The sequence below is a fragment of the Mus musculus genome, chromosome 8 (genome assembly GCF_000001635.26).
Source record: "Mus musculus strain C57BL/6J chromosome 8, GRCm38.p6 C57BL/6J".
Taxonomy (NCBI): Eukaryota; Metazoa; Chordata; class Mammalia; order Rodentia; family Muridae; genus Mus; species Mus musculus.
In genome coordinates, this window is record NC_000074.6 from 89,085,489 (window position 1) to 89,110,235 (window position 24,747).

Consider the following 24,747-nt stretch of genomic DNA (forward strand, 5'->3'; position numbering starts at 1 on the left):
TGCACGAGGCCCCATGTTCAGTCTCTAAGAACCCAATCCCAGAGAAGCCAAATCGGAGCAAAACAAAACCTTTGTGTATTTAGACAGCAGAGGATGATAGTGCAGTGACTTCTAGAGTCTTCCCCAAATGCTCCGTCCAAGGAGAAAACAAAAGCAAAGCAAAGCAAAACAAGACAAAAACAAACAAACTACCCAAAACACCTGGAACCTAGAATTAGCCCCAGCCTGTCTTGGAGTGAATTTGAGGCCAGGAAGCTGAGATGACAACCTTGGGTGTGTCCATGTCAGGATAAAGTAGAAAGAGTTCCTGGGTGGACCTGCTTAGTACTCTGCCTGGCATGCGAGGAGTCCCCTGGCCCTGGCTGGAGCAGAGCCTTCCTGTGCTCTCTTACCAAGTCCTGGCTCTGGGATTCAGAGATAAGGCCAGATGCTTCTCTGTTGAGTTGTCTGTGCTGAGGGTGCTGCCAAGGAGAAGTACCTAGAGAATTGGAGGACTGTAAAGCCATGTCTGTGGGTCATCCGAGGCTGGTGGCCCACCTGCACTGACAGCCATGCATCAGGCCCTGGGTGACAGGGCTTCACTCTGAGGGCAGGTGTTCAGATGGGGGTTCTCCTGACTTGCTGGCCACTTGAAGTCTTGTTTGGTGCAATTTGGTTGGCTAGATTTTTGATCAAATGATATTTGGGTATTTTGCAGGTTTTTCCTAGGAAATTATGTAAAAGTTGACTAAAAACACAAGTTTCAGCAGACTGACCCGTTATTGGTCCTCTGTGCCATTTTCTTTCTGAAAGAAAATACACAGGGAGAGCAGGATGTTCTATTTCAGAAGGAGCTTAAAAATATGATTTTGAATCTTATGAAATTGTCACTGTTTGATATTTCCCCACCTGTCAAAACAGCAATTTCCTGCAGGTCATTCCGACAAGATGTGGTCCGTGGGTTCATCTCTTTAGAGGCAGATAGCCAGTTGTAGCTATGAATTGTCCTGTTACTGTCCTCTGTCAGGTTCCACAGAGAAGCAAGAAGACTGACAGCTGAACCTTTCTTTTTCCTTGGTAGTATTTTGCTCTCTTTGCAGCTGCCACACACTCCTTTATATTATACTGTCTACAGCGCAGTAGGGGCAGGCTCTGTTACCCAGAAATCCCCTTTAGTGGAGCGTAGATTTGTTCATTTCTATGTTGATTTGAGAATTGTCTGGGAGACATCCACAGGCATGCATAACACACAAAACAAGTGTCGGGCTACAGGCTTTCTTCTCTCGACAGTCGGATGAAGATGTTTTACTTACTGGAACTCAGATGTCACCTGGAAGAATAAGAGGAGGGACTGGAGGAAGAGAAAGGAGTGGAGGAGGCATGGTGAGGGAGGCAGGTGGTCCCTCTTGGTTATCAAGTGTGATGACTCCGCGAATATGACAATAAATCAAGGCAGGAATCAATCTGTCGGGAGGCTACTGCTCCACGCTGATAATGCGTCAATCAATATTTAATGTTTACACTTTAATTAATCCACACGCGGGAAGCATTCTTTCAGTGACAAAAATAAAGGGATGAGAAATAAAACACCTTTTATATCAAGGAGCCGTGTGAGTGCACGGCCTGTCTGGGTGGCTTTGATTGGACCTGTCATTGATCACCGGGAGAGTCTCTGCAGCCTTCTAGTCACATTTGGATATCAAGCTAATGTGGGGGAGGGTGCAGAGGTGTCAGAATTCAGCCTGGGAAGATGGCGAGATGCTCAGAACTACTGCAGAAGAGGGATTCCAGCAAAGGTAACAGAACCACGGAGACTCTTCAATCTCAAGCGTTGGTGGTGTCTCCCAGAAAAGACTTCCCTCCAAGGACGACAGTCTATGTCTCCAGCAGAGGCAGGGCAGGCCTCAGAAGTGTTTTCTTCCCTGATTTGAAGAGTGCAAGACTTGTGTTAGACGCAGGGGTTCCCAAATCAACCCCTGGGGTTGTGGCTTGATATTCCTAATACGCTGCCTTCCCCTTATCAATGGCTGCTTTAAAAATGCCAGTCTAGCATTAAAATTATGGTTCAACTGTGACTGTACAAGACTCAGTGGCTATAAGTGGTTTTGTGCTGGCTTTGTACTGCCTTTTGCACTCACCTAGTGAGATGCTTTACAGAAATCTTTACATTGCCTTTTGAGATCTGGCAGTCACTGCTTGACTCTGACTTGTGACCTTCAGTGCCTTTTGCTTGGCTCACCAGTGTCTTCAGGCCTTACAAGCCAATGGGTGGCAAAGGGCATACCTAGAGTTTGGTTTGAAAAGATGGCTTGGTAGACATTATGTTTATTTTCCCAGGATCCACCACTGACCATATTTCCAAATTATGGGTAGAATTGAAACTTTTTCAAGATCCTGTTACAGGAAGCTGGTCTAGCTTCTGTCACATTGAGTAGTAGTTATGTTAAGAAGTCTTTAGTGACAAATAGTAGCCTGGGATTTTCCAACAAGTAAAGGAACTGTTGCTGGCTGGCCCAGGACATCTCTGGTGACTACAGAAAAAGCTTGCTGTAAACTTGCTGTGTGCCGGTCTCTCTGTATAACCAGAAGAACCAAGGCTAATACTTTCTCCTTCTACAAACTCTACATTGAGTGAAAAGCTCTCAGGAAGATTTTAATCCTGTTATTTGACTTTGCTTCCTAGATGGCACTTGGCAACATCTGGAGTCAGGGTGGGAAAGGACTACAGATGTCTGTTGTGTAGGGACAGAAGGACTCCAACATGGCCTATAGCGCACCTGGCAACTATAACCCAAACATCCATGCAGGAAAAATGGAATGCTGAAGTTTTGTCCCATGTAGCTGTGTTGCTCTTCCTAATGGTACCCATTTCTGCCAGTGTCTAGTGGTGCCCTTTATTGACTTAGCACACGCACACACACACACACACCCTTTCCAGGGTTATCCCCTGGAGATTGACACTGAGCCAGGAGGCCAGACATGAGCTGTTTTTATTGGAGCCACAGGCAGATTGCTGCAAAAAGAAAAAGCCTGAAGTCTAGCGTCTTCAGGATGTTGGGGGAGCTGAGTGCTGCCTCCCAAAGCTTAACCCTGTGGACAGATCCCCTAAGTGAATTCCCTGTTGGTCAGATGTAGAATCCCACAGCCTTTCCCTTTTCTCTCCCTTCCCTGTCACTCCGGTCTCACTGGACATTAGTCCCTCTGTCTGGGAATTGGCCACATGAAGGGGGGGAAGCACAACATGGAGAGCTGAGGACCTTGGGCTTGGCCTGAGTCCTTCACTGTGAGGCATGCACAACAGGCTCTCATCCCTAAATCAGATTCCTGGAGGAGGTAATTCAAAGGAGGAGGGATTGATTTTTGACACTGTCCCTGGCTCCATTGTTACCAGACATGGAAACATAGAACATAGCAGTGACGAGGAATGTGGCTGAGCAGAGGTGTTCAGTACAAGACGGCTGGGATTGTGGACTGTGTGTGTGTGTGTGTGTGTGTGTGTGAGAGAGAGAGAGAGAGAGAGAGAGAGAGAGAGAGAGAGAGAGAGAGAGAGAGAGAGAGAGAGAGAGAGAGAGGAGAGGAGAGGAGAGGAGGCAGGGGAGGGAGACAGGCACGAATGCGGATACAGAGAGGTGTTCACTACAAGATGGCTGGGATTGGTGTGTGTGTGTGTGTAAGAGAGAGAGAAAGAGAGAGAGAGAGAGAGAGAGAGAGAGAGAGAGAGAGAGAGAGAGAGAGAGAGAGAGCGCAGAGAGAGAGCAGAGAGAGAGCAGAGAGAGACAGAGAACTAGGGACAAGGCATAATCTTCAAAGGCATGAGTGCTGCGATCCGTTTCCCTCTGCCCCCCACCCTTACCCCTTAAAAGGTTCTATCATCTCCCAAAGTAGCATCACCAGCCAATAACCAAACAGTAAGCACAGGAGCCTCAGGGCCACTTCATATTCAAACCATGTCTGGGCAGGGCATGATAGATTTAAATCATGTGTGTGCGTTGTTCTTATGATTTTTGCCATGTCTATGAACCTCAGATTCATATGTACTTAGTCCTTTTGATTCACTAAATTTATTCTATACATTTTTTTGAAAATGAATTTTTATTGATTCATAGGTAAAAATCAGTTTGTACAAACAGAAGATAACTAAAAAAAAAATCCGCATAACAGAAAAAAGTCTTACTATTAAATTTGACCTGAATGTTACCACTTCTTGAAGGATCTAGGCATGGTGGTACATGTCTGTTTGTACATGGACTTAGGGGCAAGACACAGGGTCAGAAGCTCAGGATTATCCTTAGCTACATTGAGGCCAGCCAGGGATACACAAAACCCTATCTTATTAAAACAAACAAACAAACAAACAAACAAACAAACAAACAACAAAAGCCTAGCACAGAAGGGCAATGGGGTTAAAAGTGGAGCAGAAAACGTCCTTTGAGAGTCTGGGAAGGTGGTGCCAGGGTTACTGGAATTCCAGATCTTTAGTTCCTTCATTCTGGGTGATCCTACTGGTGCTAATTAATCCTCTGTCCCTCTAGTTCCCAGGGCGTCAGGCACTTCAATTTCCTTTTAATGTGCACACAGGCACATGGCAGGTCAGGCATGGAGAGCACTGGTGTTGTTTGCCGATTACCTTTCCCCACCCCCAACTCCGCACTGTGAATCTCAACTCCGTGAGATTCTCAAGTCCTCTGGGCCAGGGTATGTGCTGCAGCTAACATTCTCTAGGAGACATGGGTGGGGATGTGTTGCAGGTCCTGCCTGGCTTTTGACCCTGGATTCACCGTCCAGCTCTGAAACAAAACACAATAAAAATACCACCCAAAATGTGCCCCCATGGCAGTAGCCAGGTCCATACGGAAGTATCCTTTAAGGGGGCCTGTACCATTCGAGAGCACATATCCACAGCCAAGATGTCTCGTAGGCTCAGAAAAAGGCTATGTTTCTTCTCTGACTGCGGGGTCCAGTTCTGTCTTAGCAGGCTGAAAAACCAAACCAGGGAAAAGGTAAATCCTAATCCCATTTTGCAATGAAGTTCTTTTTTTTTTTCCTAATCTTTAAGGGTGTTTTTTTGTTTGTTTGTTTTTTTTTTTGTTTTTTTTTTTTTATGGTAACTGAAAGAAAACTGCTGTAAAGTGGCACTTCCAAAAGCAGACTGGAGATATGGATGACTTCAACGATGGCATTTCTGGAATAATAAAAAATGAGTCCTAGGTGACCAGCGGGGAAATGTCTAAATTTCTCACTTAAAAACTCCAATTTGTCTTTCCTTAATAAAGGTTATGCTTGTTTTGTTGTTGTTGTTGATGATGATGTTGGGTTCTGCTGGTGGTGTTGGTGGTGGTGGGTTTTTTCTTTCTTTTTTTTTTTTTCATGATGGTGGCATGAGTTATCTTTAGCACTCTCGGGAAGAAACTATCATACCTAGTAGACCATTGTCGTGATAACCAGATCATTGCATGGCTTTGGGAAACGGTGAGCAGGCTTTAAACTTGCTTCTAGGCACTGTGTGGAAGTCAGCCCGGCTCACACCTCTCATGACTGAGGTCAGAGGAAGAGCCTAGAGTGAGTGTCTGGGTCCAAAACAAAAGAGACTTAAAATTCTGATATTAGGCTAAGCCATTTTCTGTGTTGAAATCTCCAAGAATGAATCCAATTTTGGACTAGAATATCTTTGAAATGGAGACTGAGGGGTGATTCTTTCTCTTGGGGACATTCTCTTAGTATTAATGATTTAATTAAGCCAGAGCTATACAGAGAAACACTGTCTTCAAAAAACAAAACAAAACAAACAAACAAACAAAAAAAAACAGAGAAAAATCAAGTGAAATCAAAGATTAAGAAATGCTTTGTCTGCTACATACATGACTTCCTGTCCAATTCCTGGTATACCCCAGAGCTCCTATCTACAATGTTCTTTTCTGTCTGTAATACAAAAATGAAATTTAAGCTGGGTGCTGAGTGGTGGTGGCGCACACCTTTAACCCCAGCACCCAGGAAGCAGAGAGGTAGGTGGATCTCTGTGAGTCTGATGCTAGCCTGGTCTGCAGAGAGCTCCCTAAGACACTCGGGGCTATAAAACAGCTGCTTGACTCAAACCTCCCCTCCCCCACGAAAAGAAAGAGAATGAAATTTAGGGCACCTTTACAGGATGATGGGATTGTTAAAGTACCTTTGCCCAGAATGTGCTATGAGCCCTGATGGGTGCTGTGTAAGCTTCTTACAAAAGGAGCTCCAAGTTGCTGAAGCATGTTAGAGAACCAGCATATTGTATTGAGGCATGGCTGTTTTGAAAGATTTAATGAAGAGTTCTACTAGATTGGCCTTTTCCAATAAAAGACTAATTCCACCAAAAATACTGGACAAGGTCAGACAAACTCACTCACTCCTAGGCTAGCAGAACCTATACCCAGAGGAGATTTAGATGTCCATTTATCACAACCCATGAACCCTCCACTTGATGCTGACGGTGGTGAGTGACACTGTACTAGTGAGATAGGGAACATGGAAGAGGTGGAGATGGGATCGTCTGGATTTTCAGTTGAGTGTTTTGTGGGTGTTACCCATTTAGAAAAATCAACCTGCCTCATTCATTGTACAAAGTCTAATGATTATAAAGCCACCATCCATCCATCCATCCATCCATCCATCCATCCATCCATCCATCCATCCACCCATCCATCCATCCACCCACCCATCCATCCATCCATGGATGAGTCATCTACCCATCATCCAAAAATATTTAATGATTCTTTCTCTTTGGGGCATTCTCTTAGGTCCTAGAGATACAAGAGGGGAAAAAGCAATCTGTGTCTTCAAGAATCAGGGCATGCTATGAATGCAATGTCTTCCTGCAACCTGTCTGCTTGGACTCTTTTGGGAGCCTGGAGAAGCTGTGCAGAAAGCAGAGGGGAGGGAATCACAGATGGATACACAGGCAGTCTGACACCTGTGATATCACAGAGCAAAGGAGTATCCTTTCTGTCCTTCCTTTCTGTCCTTCCTTTCAAGACTATTGGCTACTGTTCTTTTACCTTTCTGTGTAGACCTTAGAATCAGCCTGTCAGTATCTGCAGATATCATGGTGTGTTGAACTTGGGGATAATCAATCCTCACAGCTTCACTGTTTTATTCCTAGCTCTACTATCTGAGCCTTTTCTCTCTCTTTTTTTCCTAGCTAAAAAAAGTTGTCAAGTTGGTTGATCTCTTCAAAGAACCAATCTTTGATTTTTCTCTGGTTTTGTTGTTGTTGTTTTGTTTTGTTTTTTTTTTTTTTTTAAAGACAGTGTTTCTCTGTATAGCTCTGGCTGTCCTGGAACTCACTCTGTAGACCAGGCTGGCCTTGAACTCAGAAATCCGCCTGCCTCTGCCTCCCAAGTGCTGGGATTAAAGGCGTGCGCCATCAACGCCCTGCTCTGTTTTTGTTTATGTTTTTTAAAGCTGTGATTCATTTATTTCCACCACAATCTTTATTCCTTTCCTCCTGACACTGTGGCTTCATCTGTTATTATTCTTGTTTCCCCGAGATGAAAGTTTAAGTCACCAACTTTTAGATACTCTTTTAAGATTCTTAAAAAATATTATGTATGTGGGAATTTTCTTTGTGTATGCATGTGCCCACTAAGGAGGACAGAGGGTATTGGCCTCTTATGTGCTTAAGGAGGACAGAGAGCATTGGATCCCTTGAAACTGCATCTGTAGATGGTTGTGAGTGCTGGGACTCCTTTGCAAGAATTGGGCTATTGGGCTGGAGAGATGGCTCAGCGATTAAGAGCACTGACTATTCTCCCAAAGGTTCTGAGTTCAATTTCTAGCAACTGCATGGTGCCTCACAACCATCTGTAGTGGGATCCGATGCCTGTCCTCTTCTGGTGTGTGTGAAGACAGCAACAGTGTACTCATACACATAAAATAAATAAATGTTAAAAAAAAAAAAAGAACTGGGCCATCTCTCCATCACCTGGATCATTGAAATATATTTTGCTCTTTATTTCAAACTTGCCTTATTTATTTATTTATTTATTTATTTATTTATTTATTTATTTATTTATTTATTTATTTATGTGTATGCTTGAGTATATAAATACACAGGAGGTTGTGAGTCACAACATGGGTGTTGTGAACCAAAAAGCAAGAGAAGGAGTACTTTTAACCTGCAGCTCATCTCTCTCCCACCTTACATCTTTTAAAAGAGCACTGAGAACCATAAAGTTTCCTGTTGGCACTTTTAGTTTTCTCCTATAAGGTTTTGTGGATTATGGATTTGATTTATTTTTATTTGTCTCAAAGTGTTTTGGAGTTTTCCTCATGGTTTGTTTGTTTGTTGGCCATTGGTTGGTCAGGAGGGTTGGTTTGTGAGTATGTATGGGTTTTGTAATTCTGTTACTTATTTCTAATGTCATTCCATCTAGTCAAAGATCATTTTGTGTGTTATTTCAATTTTTTTAGAAGCCCTGAGCTCTAATATACAAGCTAGCATATGGTGTACCTTGGTGAATACTGCATGTCTACTTGAGAAGAATATGGCTTGGTCATTCTGAGGTAGAGAGTTCTGTAGAGATGTCTGTCAGGGAGAGTGGTTTGGAGTACTCTGTGTCTTCTAGCTTCTTATTGATCTTCTGCTAAACTGTTCTATTCACAATGTATAGTGGCATATTTAAGCAACTAAATGACAATATTATTCTTAGCTATACCCAGTTTTATTGAAAGCATTACATAGCAGATTCAAATGGTTCCATATGGTATTTTGAAATCTATCCCAAGTGTAGGCCGAGTGACCTTCAGGCTGGAGAGACTGGAAATTCAGAAACTTCTGTATTCCCTTGGTATCAGGATCTACTTAAGGAGTCTCCTGATTCAGGGCCAAGACCTCAGGATGTAGGCTTAGATTTTTCAAAACCTACTTTAATAAGGGTTCTCAAATGATTGATCCCCCTTCAGCCCACCCTCCAAAGGTAGGAGAGAAAATATGGTAAATAGGATCATTGGGATATAGACCTATTTAGAAATAATTCTTTGGGCCAACTCCAATCTCCATTGTCAGGATACCAGCAGTTCAGTTCAGTAGTGTCAGGATACCAACAGTCTAGCTCAAAAATTGTCACAAAACACGAATCAGCAGAGGCGGCACGATCCAGCAGAAACAGCTAGGCCTCCTCTGTTGAATCAGCACCAGTTAATGGGAGTGACCAGAATCAGCCAGAATGCCAGGAGACAGTTTTGGCTGTGCCTTTCTCAACAAAGTGAAGATCAGCGAAGATGCAAGAACAATGAGTCATTGCATGGCTAGCTATGCAAGCGGCCCACCCCTGTCTGTTGGGTCCTACCTATACTCTCTCGAAACATCACATGTCCTCTCACTGCTCTGCTTCAGCAAAATATCACACGAATCTGCACCACGTGATACAAGCAGACATTTCCACTTCATCTGGAACATAATTTATTCCTCCTTTCTCCTCCAGCAACCTGATAGACCTACAGTTCTCAGGACCTCTCTGAATTCACTTTATCAGCTGCATGATATAGGCCAATAGCATGTTGGGGAACTGCTTACCGGAATCATGGTGATATCTGTGCACAGGTGGTTGTTGGTGTGGAATTCCTTAAGTGGGTGTGTGTAGTACTTCTAGATGATGATCCAAGCTGCCTTCTTCACAGCCTTGGTTTGACTTCATGGTCTTGGTGTGAATCTGGCCTATGTTGGCAGATCCTGGTCAAAGAGAAACACAGCTATTATTGTTATATTGCCTGTTTTCAATTTTGCCAATTATTGTCTCATACGTTTTAGGCTGTCTTATTTGGTATATATGTTTATAGTTGTAAGTCTTCTTGCCAGATTAGACCTTTTATTCTTACTAAGATGGTACTCCTTTGGGCCTAGAGACTACCATCTTAATCTGTGAAAGGTGCTGCCACTGCTGGTGACTGTATCCTAATGTACAAGTACATCCATGCAGTACAGCTACATCCGCGACCCTCAGCACTAACTTGCTCTGTGGCTTTCTGAACCAACGATTTAACAGCAGCAAGCATACTGTATACAACAGTCAGAATTTACTCTGGTAAGTCCATACTTCCAAGCAGAGTGTCTGTCTGCCTGCCTCCAGTGTTTTCCCCTGGTGCGTGGGGCAGAAGACCTTCCTTAGCACCCAAGCCAGAGACTTGAAGTTATTTCAGGCTTTAGTTTTCGTAAACTGGCACCGTTTGTTCAAATGAAGTATTTCAGACGATCTCTTATAAAGTGAGATTCTTTACAAAGATTTGAATATATCCAACTTTGCTTTTCTAATAAATAATTTTAGGAAAAAAATAACCTAGTATTCAAGCATACACGCTCTCCAGTTGAATAGGTAGTTTTCATTCTGTACCATAAAAATTCAGCTAGCCACATGCCATGGCACATCTACTTGTCTGACTTCTTGGTGCTTTGCACCTGCTCGGCCCAGGGGTTCTGCATCTTACTAGTGAAGTCTTGGTGAATCGTTCATGAGGCCCAGCTAGATATGTAAGCTAGTGGCCAGGCACTTGGAGGGCATTGGCTGAGTTTGATGCTTTTCACTTCATTGGCACTGCCACATTACCAACAGGGGATCATCAGAAGCAAGAGAGGCACAGCTATGTTCCCCATAAAGATTTATTATTTTCTGGATACCAAAGAGACTGGGCCATTTGTGATGACGTCATTATCCTGGGCCTATTGCTCTCGGTCACTGGATCTTTACCATTTACAAGCATTTTTCAGAAACATGTTTTTAGAAGAAAAGCCCATCTTTATAATCAAATCTCTCTCTCTCTCTCTCTCTCTCTCTCTCTCTCTCTCTCTCTCTCTCTCTCTCTCTCACACACACACACACACACACACACCATGCACCTGATGTTCTCCATAGGGTCTAGAATCCCAGAGATAATTAGGGTCAAGATGTTCTCTCAGCCCATAGCTAATGAATACATTCACATGGAAGTGTGGCTGGGACCAAGGGTACAAGTTTATTTTCTTTAATGTGTGTATCCAGACCTGAATGAGAAAGGTGCATTTTGGAAAAACCAGACATCTGGCCTTGCACATTGAAAGTAAGAGCGCCTGTAGCTTTGCAGTTGTGTGCTGTGTTACTTCCTCGTAACACACCCCTTGCTCTTTTTCCACTTCTCTTCTACCTGTGGGTAATACTGTCTGCTTTTAGGAGATTGAACTAAGAATAAATGTGTTTGACCTTGACTTAAAATATTCAGAAGATTCAAAGAGACACGATGCTTGTGAGCACTGGAGGCTGTGACTTGGAAGAGGATGCGGGCTCAGAACGTTTGACCCCATGAGGTAACACCAGTCCTGATATAAGTCACCCTGGTTCAGACATGTGTTCTAATAGGAGTCCATCTGACAAGGATGTCCAGAGAAACAGCAGAATGCTTTAGAAAGCAATGGACTCCCTTGGTTCTGGAGATACCGCAACACACCCTTGACAGTCATGCATCAACTGCTAACGTGCCTCATCTCTAGGGCCCAGAACTAGATGGAAGAGAGTAGAAGCGTCTCCAGTGGCTAAGCAGGTTACAGCAATGAACACATGATGCCATGCAAACTCAAGGATGAACTGAAGCGTCCAGCTTTGAGGAGGCTATGGCTTGGTGTTGGCAGGTGATGCCACCCCTGTGGGACAGTAGTAGCCTTCCGAGGTTACACTGGCTGTTATGGCAGCTGGGGACTCAGCTTTGGATACGATAGGCAAAGGTTCAGGTCTCCTGGAGCTTCCATTTTGTTGATTTCTAGAATGTGGACAGTTAACAAGGAAAAGGACATATCTGTAACCCATGGCCATAAATGGCTATTGGGTAAGAAGGAGACAGACAGGACCCTATGGAGCAAGCACTCAACTCTATTTCCAGGACCATTGTGGTGGGAGGCCATCCCCACTTCTGAGTACTTATCTCCTAACAGTTCTGGAAAGCAACTGTTATGACTCAGTCAGGGGGAAAGGTCTTATAGCTTGGCTGCCCAGGAATCGAAGATAATCAGGGCCTTTGGGCTTCAGCTACCTGAAAAGTTGAAGCTAACAGCACAGAGCTCTGAACATCACTCAACTCAGGGGCACTGACTCCCGGAAATAGCAGGACTCTTGTTTGCTTTGGGTTTCCTGTCCAGCTTGGACTTCACCAGTTTGGGACAAAGGTTATTGTATTGATTTTTAGCGGAAAGAATTAGAGTAAACCAATAACCACAACAAAAGGGCCGAGCTGTTTGGACTCCTGAATCCCTTCTGAAGATGACACTCTGTGGTCAGTTTAGGATAAGGGCTTCTTTGGCTTTGTGATCTGGCCCTGGATTTGAGGGAAGGGCAGAGCTCATCCTACACAGGTTATTGGCTCAGACTACAGGTTTTTAAATCAACATTTTAAAAATGTGAGATCTGACCTTTAAAAAACAATTCCAGATTTCTGATATTGCTTGGAAAAGAGATCTAGCAACAAAGGCTGGCTTTCTACAAGGTACCATCGCTGGGGAACATAGAGTAGCAGCTTCCTCCAAAGGTGGGCGCTACTTCAGTCTTGCAGCCACCCACTGAACCACTGAGAGAGTTTGCGTTCTTGAACATGCTGTTTAACCAGCAGTCCTTAAGAACACTGTCATATTATTCATTTGAGAAGAAAAGCTAGCAGTGAACCTGGAACTCTCAGAGCTGAAAAGACATTTAAAGAGCCACTTCCACCTGTGTCCAAATCAAATCCAAAGAGGACACTTACCCATGGTCATATACTCACAGTGATCTCGGCGACAAACTGCTCACACATGGGCACCCCATAGCAACCATCACACCAAGATGATTCCAAAGCAACTCAAGAGAGCATTCCCATAGTCTGGATTTCCTTCTCAAATGTATTGGAAGGATAAGAAAGTCTGAAGGGGTCTGCAACCCTACAGGTGGAACAACAGTATGAACTAACCAGTACCCCCAGAGCTCGTGTCTCTAGCTACATATGTAGCAGAAGATGGCCTAGTCGGCCATCATTGGGAAGAGAGGCCCCTTGTCCTTGCAAACTTTATATGCCCCAGTAGAGAGGAACACCAGGGCCAAGAAATGGGAGTGGGTGAGTAGGGGAGCAGGGCAGGGGGGTGGATATAGGAGACTTTCGGGATAGCATTTGAAATGTAAATGGAGAAAATATCTAATAAAAAAATCTAGAAAACAAAAAACAAAACAAAACAAACAAACAAACAAACAAAAAGAAAGTCTGTGTTCTCTCTTGGGCCCATGATGTGAATTTTAACAACCTTAAAAAATGGGAGGCAAATATTGACTGTCCGCCCCCTGGGCACTATCTTGTTGATTTGTGCATTGCAGTGAGTTTAAGAAGTCATGACCATCTTTCATCCCTCTGGCACAGGAGTCTGGGAGGTGAGGGGAAGACACAGGAGTAAATGCTCTCTCCTCTCCTCAGATGCTGGGCAGGAGGAAACTTCTTTTATTTGTGAAAGAGTGGGCTGCTCTTTGCACACACTATGTCTCCTTTGACGTTGAAGTCTGGAGTGTCACCATTCCACTTTGGCTTCTGGATCAAGAAAATGGTGAATGTGCTGCCATGGTAAGGCTTCAGGGGACTTGGTGTCACTCCAGGACGATGACATATGCTGCCCATTGGCAGCTCTGCTCAATCACTTCAGACAGTCATTCAGCTCCACAGCCCCGTGAATAAGGAAACTGTCCATAGCTGACAGATAAAGAAACTGAGGCACCGAGAAGCTAAGGGATTTATCCAGGACCTCTCAACAAGTCATGCCAACACTGGGGTGTGCACCTTGACCCCAGGGACTCCATGCTGCTGCTCTATTACTTTAAGTTGGGTCTTGAGGCAAAATGTATATTCTGAAGCTCTCTCTCTTTTTTTATGTTTTTTTCCAATTTTTAAATTAGATATTGTCTTCATTTACATTTCAAATGCTATCCCGAAAGTTCCCTATACACTCCCCCCACCCTGCTTCCCTACCCACCCATTCACACTTCTTGGCCCTGGCATTCCCCTGTACTGAGGCATATAAAGTTTGCAATACCAAGAGGCCTCTCTTCCCAATGATGGCCGACTAGGCCAACTTCTGCTACATATGCAGCTAGAGACATGAGCTCTGGGAGTACTGGTTAGTTCATATTGTTGTTCCACCTATAGGGTTGCAGAACCCTTTAGCTCCTTGGGTACTTTCTCTAGCTCCTCCATTGGGGGCTCTGTGTTCCATCCAATTGGTGACTGTGAGCATCCACTTCTGTATTTGCCAGGCACTGTATAGCCTCACAAGAGACAGCTATATCAGGGTCCTTTCAGCAAAATCTTGCTGGTATATGCAATAGTGTCTGCGTTTGGTGGCTGATTATGGGATGGATCCCTAGGTGGGGCAGTCTCTGGATGGTCCATCCTTTCATCTCAACTCCAAACTTTGTCTCTGTAACTCCTTCCGTGGGTATTTTGTTCGCTATTCTAAGGAGGAATGAAGTATCCACACGTTGGTCTTCCTTCTTGATTTTCTTGTGTTTTGCAAATTGTATCTTGGGTATTCTAAGTTTCTGGGCTAATAGCCACTTATCAGTAAGTGCATATCAAGTGAGTTCTTTTGTGATTGGGTTACCTCACTCAGGATGATATCCTCCAGATACATCCATTTGTCCGAGAATTTCATAAATTCATTGTTTTTAATAGCTGAGTAGTACTCCATTGTGTAAATGTACCACATTTTCTGTATCCATTCTTCTGTTGAGGAGCATCTAGGTTCTTTCCAGCTTCTGGCTATTATAAATAAGGCTGCTATGAACATAGTGGAGCATGTGTCCTTATTACCAGTTGGAACATCTTCTGGGTATATGCCGGATATATGCCCAGGAGAGGTATTGCTGGATCTTCCGGTAGTACTATGTCCAATTTTCTGAGGAACTGAAAGACTGATTTCCAGAGTGGTTGTACAAGCATGCAATCCCAACAGCAATGGAGGAGTGTTCCTCTTTCTCCACATCCTCGCCAGTATCTGCTGTCACCTGAATTTTTATCTTAGCCATTCTGACTGGTGTGAGGTGGAATCTCAGGGTTGTTTTGATTTGCATTTCCCTGATGATTAAGGATGTTGAACATTTTTTCAGGTGCTTCTCGGCCCTTCGGTATTCCTCAGTTGAGAATTCTTTCTTTAGCTTTGTACCTCATTTTTTAATGGGGTTATTTGAATTTCTGGAGTCCAGATTCTTGAGCTCTTTGTATATATTGAATATTAGTCCCCTATTAGATTTAGGATTGGTAAAAATCCTTTCCCAATCTGTTGGTGTCCTTTTTGTCTTACTGACAGTATCTTTTGCCTTACAGACGCTTTGCAATTTTATGAGGTCCCATTTGTTGACTCTTGATCTTACAGCACAAGCCAGTGCTGTTCTGTTTAGAACATTTTCCCTTGTGCCCATATCTTGGAGGCTTTTCTTTACTTTCTCCTCTATGTTTCAGTGTCTCTGATTTTATGTGGAGTTCTTTGATCCACTTAGACTTGAGCTTTGTACAAGGAGATAAGAATGGATCAATTCGCATTCTTCTACATGATAACCGCCAGTTGTGCTAGCATCATTTGTTGAAAATGCTGTATTTTTTCCACTAGATGGTTTTACCTCTCTTGTCAAAGATCAAGTGACCATAGGTGTGTGGGTTCATTTCTGGGTCTTCAATTCTATTCCGTTGATCTCCCTGTCTGTCGCTGTACCAGTACTATGCAAGGTTTTTTTTTTTTTTTTTTTTTATTATCACAATTGCTCTGCAGTACAGCTTGAGGTCAGGCATGGTGATTCCACCAGAGGTTCTTTTACTATTGAGAATACTTTTTGCTATCCTAGGTTTTTTGTTATTCCAGGGGAATTTGCAAATTGCCCTTTCTAACTCAGTGAAGAATTGAGTTGGAATTTTGATGGGGGTTGCATTGAATCTGTAGATTGCTTTTAGCAGGATAGCCATTTTGGCTATGTTAATGCTGCCAATCCATGAGCCTGGGAGATCTTTCCATCTTCTGAGATCTTCTTCAATTTCTTTCTTCAGAGAATTGAAGTTCTTATCATACAGATCTTTCAATTCCTTAGTTAGGGTCACACCAAGATATTTTATATTATTTGTGACTATTGTGAAGGGTGTTGTCTCCCTAATTTCTTTCTCATCCTGTTTATCCTTTGTGTAGAGAAAGGTCACTGATTAGAGTTAATTTTATATCCAACTATTGCACTGAAGCTGTTTATCAGGTTTAGGAGTTTTCTGGTGGAATTTTAGGGTCACTTATATCTACTATCATGTCATCTGCAAATAGTGATATTTTGACTTCTTCCTTTCCAATTTGTATCCCCTTGACCTCCTTTTGTTGTCGAATTGCTCTGGCTAGGACTTCAAGTACTATATTGAATAGGTAGGGAGAAAGTGGGCAGCCTTGTTTAGTCCCTGATTTTAGTGGGATTGCTTCCAGCTTCTCTCCATTTACTTTGATGCTGGCTACTGGTTTGCTGTAGATTGCTTTTATTATGTTTAGGTATGGGCCTTGAATTCCTGATCTTCCTAAAACTTTTATCATGAATGAGTGTTGGATTTTGTCAAATGCTTGCTCAGCATCTAACGAGATGATCATGTGATTTTTGTCTTTGAGTTTGTTTATATAGTGGATTATGTTGATGGATTTCCGTATATTAAACCATCCCTGCATCCCTGGGATGAAGCCTACTTGGTCATGATGGATGATCATTTTGATGTGTTCTTGGATTCGGTTTGCGAGGATTTTATTGAGTATTTTTGCATCGATATTCATAAAGGAAATTGGTCTGAAGTTCTCATTCTTTGTTGGATCTTTGTGTGGTTTAGGTATCAGAGTAATTGTGGCTTTATAGAATGAATTGGGTAGAGTACCTTCTGTTTCTATTTTGTGGAATAGTTTGAGGAGAGTTGGAATTAGGTCTTCTTTGAAGGTCTGATAGAACTCTGCACTAAACCCATCTAGTCCTGGGCTTTTTTTTGGTTGGGAGACTATTAATGACTGCTTCTATTTCTTTAGGGGAAATGGGACTGTTTAGATCGTTAATCTGATCCTGATTTAGCTTTGGTACCTGGTATCTGTCAAGGAAATTGTCCATTTCATTTAGGTTTTCCAGTTTTTTTGAGTATAGGCCTTTTGTTGTAGGATCTGATAATATTTTAGATTTTCTCATTTTCTGTTGTTATGTCTCCTTTTTCATTTCTGATTTTGTTAATTAGGATATTGTCCCTGTGCCCTCTAGTTAGTCTGGCTAGGGGTTTTTCTATCTTGTTGATTTTCTCAAAGAACCAGCTCCTGGTTTGGTTGAATAGTTCTTCTTGTTTCCACTTGGTTGATTTCAGCCCTAAGTTTGATTATTTCCTGCCATCTACTCTTCTTGGGTGAATTTGCTTACTTTCATTCTAGAGCTTCTAGGTGTGCTGTCAGGCTGCTAGGGTATGCTTTCTCTAGTTTCTTTTTGGAGGCACTCAGGGCTATGGGTTTTCCTCTTAGGACTGCCTTCATTGTGTCCCATAAGTTTGGGTATGTTGTGGCTTTCTTTTCTTTTTTTTTTAATTTTTATTTATTTATTATATGTAAGTACACTGTTGCTGTCTTCAGACACTCCAGAAGAGGGCGTCAGATCTCGTTACGGATGGTTGTGAGCCACCATGTGGTTGCTGGGATTTGAACTCTGGACCTTTGGAAGAGCAGTCGGGTGCTCTTACCCACTGAGCCATCTCACCAGCCCGTGGCTTTATTTTCATTAAACTCTAAAAAGTCTTTAATTTCTTTCCTTATTTCTTCCTTGACCAAGGTATCATTGAGTAGAGTGTTGTTCAGTTTCCATGTGAATGTTGGCTTTCTATTATTTATGCTGTTATTGAAGATCAGCCTTAGTCCGTGGTGATCTCATAGGATGCATGGGAAAATTTCAGTATTTTTTATCTGTTCTGGCCTGTTTTGTGACCGATTATATGGTCAGTTTTGGAGGAGGTACCATGAGGTGCTGAGAAGAAGGTATATCCTTTTGCTTTAGGATAAAATGTTCTGTAGATATCTGTTAAATCCATTTCTTTCATAACTTCTGTTAGTTTCAATGTGTCTCTTTTTAGTTTTTGTTTCCAGGATCTGTCCATTGATGAGAGCGGGGTGTTGAAGTCTCCCACTATTATTGTGTGAGGTGCAATGTGTGCTTTGAACTTTACTAAAGTTTCTTTAATGAATGTGGCTGCCCTTGCATTTGGAGCATAGATATTCAGGATTGAGAGTTCATCTTGGTAAAGTTTACCTTTGAAGAGTATGTCGTGCCCCTCTTGTCTTTTCTGATATCTTTGGGTGGGAAGTCAATTTTATTCGATATTAGAGTGGCTACTCCAGCTTGTTTCTTCAGACCATTTGCTTGGAAAATTGTTTTCCAGCCTTTCACTCTGAGGTAGTGTCTGTCTTTTTCCCTGAGGTGGGTTTCCTCTAAGCAGCAAAATGTTGGGTCCTGTTTGTGTAGCCAGTCTGTTAGTCTATGTCTTTTTATTAGGAAATTGAGTCCATTGATATTAAGAGATATTAAAGAAAAGTAATTGATATTAAAGAAAAGTAATTGTTGCTTCCTGTTATTTTTGTTGTTAAAGTTGGGATTCCGTTCTTGTGGCTGTCTTCTTTTTGGTTTGTTGAAGGATTACTTTCTTGCTCTTTCTAGGATGTAGTTTCTGTCCTTGTGTTGGTATTTTCCCTTTATTATCCTTTGAAAGGCTGGATTCGTAGAAAGACATTGTGTGAATTTGGTTTTATCATGGAATACTTTGGTTTCTCCATCTATGGTAATTGAGAGTTTTGCTGGGTATATTAGCCTGGGCTGGCATTTGTGTTCTCTTAGGGTTTGTATAACATTTGTCTAGGATCTTCTGGCTTTCATAGTCTGTGGTGAGAAGTCTGGTATAATAGCCTGCCTTTATATGTTACCTGACCTTTTTCCCTTACTGCTTTTGATATTCTATCTTTATTTAGTGCATTTGTTGTTCTGATTATTATGTGTTGGGAGGAATTTCTTTTCTGGTCCAGTCAATTTGGAGTTCTGTAGGCTTCTTGTATGTTCATGGGCATCTCTTTCTTTAGGTTAGGGAAGTTTTCTTCTATAATTTTATTGAAGATATTTGCTGGCCCTTTAAGTTGAAAATCTTCATTCTCCTCTACTCCTATTATCCGTAGGTTTGGTCTTCTCATTGTGTCCTGGATTTCTTGGATGTTTTGAGTTAGGATCTTTTTGCATTTTTCATTTTCTTTGATTGTTATGTCCATGTTCTCTATGGAATCTTCTACACCTGAGATTCTCTCTTCCATCTCTTGTATTCTGTTGCTGATGCTCGCATCTATGGCTCCTGATTTCTTTCCTAGGGTTTCTATCTCCAGGGTTGTCTCCCTTTGGGTTTTCTTTATTGTTTCTACTTCCATTTTTAGATCTTGGATGGTTTTTAGATCGTGGATGGTTTTTAGATCTTGGATGGTTTTGTTCAATTTCATCACCGGTTTGGATGTGTTTTCCTGTAATTCTTTAAGGGATTTTTGTATGGGCTTCTACTTGTTTAGCAGAGTTTTCCTGTAATTCTTTAAGGGCTTCCACCTATTTTGCAGTGTTCTCCTGTATTTCTTTAAGTGAGTTATTAATGCCCTTCTTAGAATCCTCTACCACCATCATGAGATATGATTTTAAATCCGAGTCTTGTCTTTCAGGTGTGTTGGGGTATCCAGGACTCGCTGAGGTGGGAGTGCTGGGTTCTGATGATGGTGAGTGTGGTCTTGGTCTCTCTTAGTAAGATTCCTCCTCCTCCTCCTCCTCCTCCTCCTCTTCTTCTTCTTCTTCTTCTTCTTCTTCTTCTTCTTCTTCTTCTTCTTCTTCTTCTTCTTCTCCTTCTTCTTCTTCTTCTTCTTCTTCTTCTCTTTTTGGTTTTTCGAGACAGGGTTTCTCTTTTTAGCCCTGGTTGTCCTGGAACTCACTCAGTAGACCAGGCTGGCCTCAAACTCAGAAATTCGCCTGTCTCTGCCTTCCAGGTGCTGGGATTAAAGGCGTGCGCCACCATGCCCGGCTGTTAGTAAGATTCTTATGTTTGCCTTTCACCATCTGGTAATCTCTGGTGTTGTTATAGCTGTCTCTGGCTGGAGCTTGTTCCTCCTGTGATTCTGTTAGCCTCTGTCAGCACTCCTGGGAGACTAACTCTCTCCTGAGTCTCAGTGGTCAGAGTACTCTCTGCAGGCCACCTCTTCTCTGACGGGGGAGGAGGGCAGATGTCTGGAGCTCAGATCTGCTTCCTGGCTGAAGATGAAGGCTGGAAACGGGGCCTGTCCCAGAAGCTGTGTTGCTTATGCAGTCCACAGGCTTTCCTGCGCAGACTGGGCTCTCCTGAAGGTCTGTGCTGCTCAATACTTAAAATCATTAAACTTGCTGAAATTTAAAATCTAGATCTTGGGCTGGGGAGATAGCTCAGTGGTTAAAAGCATGGCTGCCCTTTTAGAGGATCCGAATTCAAATCCCAAAACCCACGTCGTAACTCATCTGTCTGTGACTCTAGTTTTGGGGGGGGGGTCTGACACCTTCACACAGACAAATGTGTAGGCAAAACACCAATGCAAATGAAATAAACATAAATAAATAATAGATAGATATATAGATAAATAGATACATAAAAATAAAATCTAGATTTTAGCTACATTATATACATTCCACAGCTCCAAAGCCCCACACAACTACATCCTATAGGATTTCTGAGCACTAAAGATACAGAAAGCTACATCTTTCTATAGAAACTCTATGGGGTAAAAGCACAGTGGCACATGAAAAACCAGAGATGCAAGGAAACTTAAAAAACATACAGTGAGACGCAGGTTTTGAGAAGCTCACAGCTCAGACATCCCATCGGAGCTCCTCCCTGGCTTCCTGTTCCTGCCTCCGAATAACTTTCTTGTGGATCCCACATTGCCCAGGGTAGGTAGCTCATCTTTGCTTTCCTTCGTGCTCTTTGCCCTTAGGGTTGGATTGTGACATGGCTGTCAGAACCTGCACACTCACTTGGCACTTTAGGAATCTTTAACAGAGACATGGTTGAACAGAGAGAGTATAGACTTTGAACTACAGGTAGCAGTGGCAGGCACTTGGGCAGCTAATGAGAACCTGGACCATGAGTGGGGTCACCTGTAAAGGGGCGTTTGACCTCAGAGGATCTGTAAATGTCTGTTTAAAGGATCTGGTCAAACACTCCAGAGCCACAGCTATGGTCACTGCCTTGCTGTAAATGACTTATGTGTCACTGTCATTGCGCTGGGTGGATGCTTCCCAAGGGTGTACACATACTTCATGTGTATCTCCTGATCATTGCTGTATCCTTTAGGCTAGCTCCTATTGATAATAAATTCTGGAAGTCTCTAATAAATATAATAATTACCGGTTAAAACAATGAGGGGTTTAGTCTCAGAAGAAATTTGTTATCATAAGCTTTATGATTTATATCTTTCTCCCCCTTCCTTTTTTTTCCCTCTTAAGATGAGATCTCACTATGTAGTCCTGGTTGACTTGGAACTCACTGTGTAGACCAGGGCTGATCTTGAATTCACATCGGTCTACCTGCCTCTGCCTCCTGAGTTCTGGGATTGCAAATGTGCACTAATATGACTGGCCTGGGAGAAATCCATTTTAAGACCTTTGTAGATGGCTGAAACTGTGACAGAATGAAACGTTATATAGTTTACATATCCCTGTGATGAACTTTGATCTATTACATGGGGGTCTAAGCTATGTGAATGTGCTCGCCGATGCCCCCTTTCTTACTTTACTGCACACATCTTTCTTATACCCAATAGGAAGCCCACATGCGATGAAATGACACAGCCTTATTCTCCATGAAAGGGCCACTTGAACACAAGTCCCGAGATGTCCTCACATTGAATGTGATAAGCCAGATGATCAAGTGGCTACCCGACAGGTAGCAGCTATAGCAAGGATAGCTGGTCCTAGAGATGATTCTCAACCAGCGGGGTAGAACAAAATTTCCTCATAGCTCTCGGAAAGGCATGTAACTTAAAACTTGTGAGATTTTTCTTTCTAGAGTTTTCCATTTGAAATTTGATCATGGGTAACTGGAAACACGGAAAGCAAACGTTACACACCAGGGGAGTATAGTCTCGTTCAGCTCCCCACCAGATGCACAAATCTCCAGTAGCAAATGCCTTTGTCATGCTAGCCTGGATGCTGCTTGTACATCCAGCAATGGGGACCTTATTACCTGCAGACAGTGCTTGGCAGGTTGGATCTCCCTGCTGGACTGTCATTTGTGTCTGGTGGGGCCACAGACAAAAGAGGGTCCTGGGCTTTAGGTCATCTTTCTTTGCCTCTCAGTGCTATGAATCTCTTGCCTTTGCAGAAACAAGGCACTGCAAATTGTGTCTCCAGCTAGTTTTGTGAGGTTTCATGACTATCACTGGGGGTGGGGAGAGGTGGAAAATGAGCCGAGAGAATCTGGCTATTAAACACATTACCTGCATTTATGGTTCTCGTGCCCCAAGGCCTGGGATAAATCGGAGAAGGAAAAACATTCCACTCTGGCTCTCGGTGACCCCTGAAGGAAACCCCCCATGGAGTCGTTTAGGATAGTAATTTGAGCATAGACTCCAGCATGTTCCTAGCCTTCCCCTCCATAAACTCAGGAGCCTCATGATAATCGGCACCAAAGTGCTTGAAAATGTGGCCCAGAACCCTTCCAGATGAGGGTCGGGCTCGAAGAAATAAAAAGTTAAGGGCGCGTTGCTATGGCATTACCATTGAGGGAGTGTGCACGGACTTCAAACTGTGCGCTGAAAGTGTGTTCTTTCTGTGTGCCCAGCCCATGAAATGCTAAGCCAGCAAAACCATTAAAACGTCAGACAGGGAGCCAGGTGGGAGAAATGCATGTTTAATAGCAAACATGGAGCCCATGGTAATTGTGTCCCCTGAAGAGTTAAAGATGGGGGGAGAGAGAAATTGTGAAGAAAGCAAGCTGGGAGGCGGGGCTGCTGGGCTCCTCGTGCCCTCTCCTGAGCAGGCAGCCTTCCCTCCTCACCCAGCAAAGCCCACAAAACAACTTCCACTCCTTTCCCTTCATTAGCTCTCTGCAGTAAATTAACCAGCAAGTCCCAAGTCCTGACTTACTTTCAAAATATTAGGTTGAATTACACAAAGTGGCCAGCATCACAGCTTCTTCGGTTTATACAAAGTGTCAGCTGTAGAAGTCAACTTAATTAAGTCTTAGACTAGCTCCTTGGTCCACCTCTACTGTCACCATCTTGGTGCAAGTGGTTTTGTCCTCTTACAAGGAGAGTTCAGCACACACAGGCAAGTGCTGCTGTGAGGGAGAGGGAGAGACGGGTCTGCAGAAGGTGGCATTCTGGTTTGCAGTTTCTTCCTCTGAACTGGAAAGAACAGAAGAGTCCTTGCTTGCTCCTGCAGGCCTCTCTAGAGGGACTTTCTGAAGGACAGCTCCCATTTTGCCTAATTACAGACCTCAGGTGAGCAGCAACACTGCATGGCGAGCAAGTTCTACAGACTCAGGGCAAGAGATTGTGGGTGGAGAAGCAGTGTCATCTAAGGAGGAGCTGGGGTGAGATCTTAAGGGAGGCACTGCAAAGGGCACAAAGGGCTGGAGAGATGGCCTGGCAGTTAAGAGCACTTGCTGCTTTCCCAAAGGACCTGAGTTCAGATTCCAGGACCCACCTCAGGCAGCTCACAACTGCCTATAGCCCCACCTGCAGGGGATCTAATGCCCTCTTCTGGCCTCTGTACACACACACACACACACACACACACACACACACACACACACACACACACACACTACAATTTTTTAAAGAATAAAAAGAAGAAAGAAAAGGAGAAAGGAGAAAGGGAGGGAAGAGGAGGGAGGGAGGGAAGAAAGGAAGGAAGAAAAAAGTCAAGTAAGTCTGAAAAATGTGTGGTCAGAGAAGACTTGAAAAGACATTAAGATCTCTCCCCAGGCTGGTCCCCTAACTTAGAAAATCACTGAAAGACATCCTTTGTTAATTAATTTGCCAAGGTTGGCTGTCATAGCTGTTTTTATCAAGAATCTGATTTTCAACAACAAAGTCACACTATGTATGTACAAAGAAACGGAAAACACAGTCCACCAAAAGATTAAATAAATAAATAAATAAATAAACAATTAAAGTGACCCAAACTGTTCTCGATGAAGCAGAGACTTCATATTTACTAGACAAAGACGTAAAAACTGGTGTCAGCACTAGGCCTAGAGGGAGAGGCAGAAAGGGAAAGGGCTTGTTTGAAGAGATCATGGGGCTGGAGAGGTGGCTTCGTAGGGAAGGGCGTTTGCTGCTCTTGCAGAGGATCTGAGTTTGAGTTTGGTTTCCAGTACCCATGTCAGGAAGCTCATAAATGCTGGTAATTCAGCTCCAGGCGACCCATTGTCCTCTCTGGTCCCAAGTACCCTTCCGAACATACACACACACACACACACACACACACACACACACACACACACACACCAATTAGACTTTTAAAAGGAGGTAACAGCTTAATTTCTCCTAAATTTGAACAACTGGATCTACAAACTTTAAAAGGCATTGACCTCCTACTAAGACAAGCCTGAAGAGACATCAAGATACACAACCACACAGCTGGATTCAAAGAGAGACTCTGACAGGCAACAAGACAGAAGAGATTTGCCTCATGTAATGGGTTCTCAGTCAAAATGATCACTCAGTGGAAAACTAGGAGG

The 24,747-nt window shown here is 43.1% G+C and overlaps 1 long non-coding RNA gene across 1 annotated transcript in view; it reads right to left on the minus strand.

Annotated features, from left to right (window-relative positions):
- Positions 1–289: 289 nt before the first annotated feature.
- Positions 290–24,747, minus strand: part of Gm35358 — a 44,846-nt gene continuing 20,388 nt past the window's right edge. The window contains exons 2-3 of the long non-coding RNA XR_387890.4: positions 9,527–9,682; positions 290–1,901 (exon numbers count right to left, since the gene is read on the minus strand). This is a non-coding gene — a long non-coding RNA (predicted gene, 35358). The remainder of the gene's footprint in view (positions 1,902–9,526; positions 9,683–24,747) is intronic.